Below are 5613 nucleotides of genomic sequence, written 5' to 3' on the forward strand. Positions count from 1 at the left end.
CATGACTGGACGACGTAATTTTTTTTTTATGTTCATGTAATATTGATCTTGGGAATTATAAGTCAATCTGTTGTCCATAATTTAGTAAACGTCATATTTATTTTACCTCAGCTACCACAGACCATATGGCACTAGTGTAAATGCTCATAAACTAAGCAGTGTGTGTGTGTGTGTGTGTGTGTGTGTGTGTGTGTGTGTGTGTGTATATAACATAGTTACATCGTTTGTACGGTTGAAAAAAGACACATATCTATCAAGTTCAACCAAGGGACGGGAAAAGGGAAATGAAACATTTCTACACATAGGAGCTTATATTTTTTTGTTCTAGGAAATTATCTAACCCTTTTTTAAAACCATCTACTGTCCCTGCTGTGACAGCTCCTGCGGGGACTATAGATTCACCGTTCTCACAGTAAACAAGACTTGTCGCCTCTGTAGGTTGAACCTTTTTTTCTCCAGACGGAGGGAGTGCCCCCTTGTTTTTTGAGGGGGTTTTACATGGAACAGGATTTCACCATATTTTTTGTATGTGCCATTAATATATTTATATAAGTTAATCATGTCCCCCCTTAGTCGTCTTTTTTCGAGGCTAAATAGGTTTCATTCTTTTAATCTTTCCTCATAACTTAGATTCTCCATGCCCCTTATTAGCTTCGTTGCTCTTCTTTGTATTTTTTCCAACTCCAGAGCATCCTTTCTATGAACTGGAGCCCAGAACTGAACTGCATATTCTAGATGAGGCCTCACTAATGCTTTGTAAAGTGGTAATATTACATCCCTGTCCCGCGAGTCCATGCCTCTTTTAATACACGACAATATCCTGCTGGCCTTTGAAGCAGCTGATTGACACTGCATGCTGTTATTGAGTTTATGATTTACAAGTACACCCAGATCCTTCTCAACAAGTGACTCCCCCCAGTGTAGCTCCCCCTAGGACATATGATGCATGCAGGTTGTTCGTACCCAGATGCATAACTTTACATTTATCTACATTAAACTTCATCTGCCAAGTGGACGCCCAAACACTGTTTGTTTAAATCTGTTTGCAATTCACGAACATCTTCCATAGTCTGAACTATATTACATAGCTTGACCAAAAGAAAATGAGGCAGCACTACCAAATATTTGGATAAAGATCCTTTTATCCAAATATTTGGTAGTGATGCTTCATTTTCTTTTTGTCCTGATTGAGGGGGTCACTCTTGGACTGTGACCTAGGAGGCGTGCACCCGCTTTAGAGAAATTATCCTGTGCTGCTGATTTGTATCTATATATTACATAGCTTGGTGTCATCTGCAAAAATAGAAATAGTGCTATTAATCCCATCCTCTATATCATTAATAAATAAGTTGAATAATAGTGGTCCCAGCACTGAACCCTGGGGTACACCACTTATAACTGGGGACCATTCAGAGTAGCAATCATTGACCACAACTCTCTGGATACGGTCCTTGAGCCAATTCTCAATCCAATTACAAACTATACTTTCTAAACCTATAGTCCTTAATTTACCCATTAGACGTCTATGGGGGACAGTGTCAAATGCCTTTGCAAAGTCCAACAACACTATATCCACAGCGGCCCCTCTGTCTAGGCTTCTGCTCACCTCTTCATAAAAACAAATCAGGTTGGTTTGACAGCTTCTGTCCTTAGTAAAACCGTGCTGGCTGTCACTTATAATATTTATTGTCACATAATTCTGTATATAGTCCCTTAATAGCCCCTCAAACATTTTCCCCACAATTGATGTTAAGCTTACTGGTCTAGAATTACCCGGAGAAGACCTAGAGCCCTTTTTGAAAATAGGCACATTTGCCCTGCGCCAGTCCCTTGGCACTATACCAGTCATGAGAGAATCTCTAAATATTATGAAGAGGGGGACAGAAATAACTGAACTAAGCTCCTTAAGAACTCTAGGGTGTAACCCCTCTGGTCCCGGAGCCTTGTGCACATTTATTTTATTTAGCTTGCACCATATCTACATTCATCCAATTCAGTATATCAACTGATAAATTAACAGCACTGGCACCGGCTACATCAGCTGCTCTTTCTTCTGTTGTATCTACAGAGCGGAAGAACCCATTTAGTAACTCTGCCTTCTCTTGATCCCCTGTGACCAACTCCCCATTACCACTATCTAGGGGTCCTACATGTTCAGACCTTGGCTTTTTTGCATTTATATGCTTGAAGAATTTTTGGGGATTTGTTTTACTATCCTTGGCCACCTGCCTTTCATTTTGTATTTTTGCTGATTTTATTACCTTTTTACAGATTTTATTAAGCTCTTTATATTTTACATATATATTTTATATATAATATAATTTTTTTTATTTTTAGATTTATTTAATAAGGCCACAGACCATTGTTCCTCTTTTACCAAATGTTCTGTTCATTCTTATTCAGACAGGAAGCATTAATATTGCATCCTCTTAACCCATATTTTACCTCAGCCTGCCAAAGGGTGAAGTGTCCATCACTTGAGAACATGTTTCTGCTGCACCTGTAGCCCAGTGGTGGTGGCTACTAATCCTTCATATATGCGAGTAAACCCCCAAACCCTATATAATTCCCAGCGCCCATGACCGCACGCATGCGAGAAGGACCTCCTGTCCCAGGACAAGAAACCTGAGGAGATAAAAATATACACACCTCAGTTTCGTTTTCCTGTCCTCCGGAGAACTTGCTCCCTTGAGGTGTCTTTTCTTTCATTTGCACACCCTGGGTCTGAGGGAAGGACTGGGTCTGCTTATGTGTGAGGTCATGTCCCTTTATGCGTAAGCCTCTATGGTGATCTGCATCTTCAGAGTCTGGCTTCCTTCTCCATGCTTCCGCTGTGTTCCCCTTGCTGTGGAGGCTGCCGCGCTGGGCAGCCTTTGTCCTTTTCTCTAGACATCGTCCGCGCGATGGAATAACTGGATTTGGTCCAGGTGGTAGCAAGAACCTTTTGTATGCGGACGATATTCTGCTTTTTTCTGGATAATGTACATACTTCTTACCCAGTTATCATGGAGATAATAAACAAATTTGGTGGGTTCTCTAGTCTGACAATAAATTGGGGTAAGTCTTATCTGCGATCACTATAACACAATCAATGAGGTTGGCAGTGGTGCTGGAAGTATTACCCATTCTAATTCTTTTAAATATCTGGGTATTGTTATTTCTGGTAGGGTTGAAGAATTTTTAGAACTTAACCTTGCCCCTACCCTGTTATGGTTATGAGCTAGGTTGAGGAATTGGAGGAGATTCCATTTTTCACTGTCGGATCGGATTTCGCTAATTAAAAGGATTATTCTGCCTAAAATCCTTCATAGTCTTATTAACTGTCCTGTAACGATCCCAAAAGCATGGTTTGAGTTACTTTATTCCATGATCTCTGAATTATTTTGGGGTGGTAAAAGACCCAGAATTAACTGCTCGACTTTACAGCTACCTCGGGAACAGGGAGGAATGGAATCGCCTAAAAAAAAATATATATTTTCTCTCTTCTCAAATCCAATATTTGGTTGACTGTAGAAATATCACTGTCAATGTATATTTGATTGATGTTTGGTCAAAGGGGAGATATGCCGATATTTATGAACTGCTTGATTGTGGATCATTGCAGGATTGTGAGTTCTCAAGTGGTAGAATGTTGCACAAAGTTGGGGTAACACTTAAAAAGATGTATAATGTGAAATTCACAAAATTTTCTCCACTATGGTGCAATAAGTATCTTAAAGAAGTCAGGAAACTGACGACACCTGCCTTTTGGGTTAAAAAAGGCATCACTAAAACTGCACAGTTATTGGATAACGGTAAAATCATCAGATTTAGTCACTTAAAGGACTTTTATGCACTGAATGATAATATGGATACATTTAAATCTCTCCAACTTCATCATGCGTTACGTGCATAGGCGTTGGAGTCACTCAATGTGGATAATTGGATATTTTTTTATTTTTTGGAAAACACAAAAACTAGAAAGGGTTGTTTAGGGAAAATTTTAAAAAAAAACTTAAGACTGTCACCACATTATGAGTGGCTTATATTGTACATGATGTGATCGGCGCTGTAATGTAGATTACAGCAGTGTTTTTTATTTAGAAAAACAATCATTTTTGATGGAGTTATGACCTATATTAGCTTTATTCTAATGAGTTTCTCAATGGACAACTGGGCGTGTTTTACTATATGACCAAGTGGGCATTGTGGAGAGAAGTGTATGACGCTGACCAATCAGTGACCAATCAGCATCATACACTTCTCTCCATTCATTTACACTGCACATATGCACATAGCGATATAGCTATATCGCTACGTGCAGCCACATAAACACACTATAACGTTACTGCAGTGTCTTGACAATGAACATATATTACCTCCAGCCAGGACGTGAAGTCTATTCAGAATCCTGACCACTTCTGTAGCGTCTGTTATTTACAGCATAGCCGGCGTAGTCTCGCGAGATTACGCTGTAAGCTGTCATTCACAGCGAGATCTCGCTGTGCTGTGCTGTAAATCTCACACAGACGCTACAGAAGTGGTCAGGATTCTGAATAGATCACGTCCTGGCTGGAGGTAATGTATATTCATTATCCGGACACTGCAGTAACGTTACAGTGTGTTTATGTGGCTGCACATAGCGATATAGCTATATCGCTATGTGCTGTGTAAATGAATGGAGAGAAGTGTATGACGCTGATTGGTCACTGATTGGTCAGCGTCATACACTCCTCTGTACAACGCCCACTTAGTCAAAAAGTAAAACACGCCCAGTTGTCCATTGAGAAACTCATTAGCATAAAGCTAATATAGGTCATAACTCTGTAAAAAATGATCGTTTTTGTAAATAAAAACCACTGCTGTAATCAACATTACAGCGCCAATCATATTATGTACAAGATAGGCCACTTATAATGTGGTGACTGAGCCTCTTTAACCCCTTCCCGACATTTGACGTACATGTACGTCATGGAAAGCATTGACTTCCCGCAAAATGCCGTACATGTACATCAAACGTTTGGCACCGGCTCAGAAGCTGAGTCGGTGCCATCATCGTCGGATCTCAGCTGTATCTTACAGCTGACATCCGACTGTAACGGCGGGGACCGAAATTAGCTTCGATCCCCGCCATTAACCCCTTAAGTGCAGCGCTCAAACGCGATCGCTGCACTTAAGGTGTTTGCAGCTCATCGGAGCCCCAGCAATGAAATTGCCGGGGTTCCGGTGGCTGCAATGGCAACCGGAGGCCTAATACTGGCCTCCCGGTCTGCCTAGCACCGAAGCCGGTCAAGATCCGCCCGGCGGCGGAGCCTGATCGGCTTCCGTAGCTGCCGGCAAGATGGCGCCGGGTCAGGAGCTGATCCGGCGTCATCAGCGGTGGAGGTCAGCTGTACTGTACAGCTGACATCCACCTGTAACGGCAGGAACCGGAGCTAGCTCCGATCCCTGCCATTAACCCCTTCGATGCAGCAATCGAAAGCGATTGCTGCATCGTAGCGGTTACAAGCAGATCGCCAGCCCTGACAGGCAATCGGGACTGGCGACTGCTGTTATGGCAACAGGAGACACAATGGTCTCCTGCTCTGCCATTACGGAAGCCGATTTAGGCCCCGCCGGGAGGCGAAGCCTAAA

This window comes from Rhinoderma darwinii, chromosome 3 (assembly GCF_050947455.1).
Source record: "Rhinoderma darwinii isolate aRhiDar2 chromosome 3, aRhiDar2.hap1, whole genome shotgun sequence".
Taxonomy (NCBI): domain Eukaryota; kingdom Metazoa; phylum Chordata; class Amphibia; order Anura; family Rhinodermatidae; genus Rhinoderma; species Rhinoderma darwinii.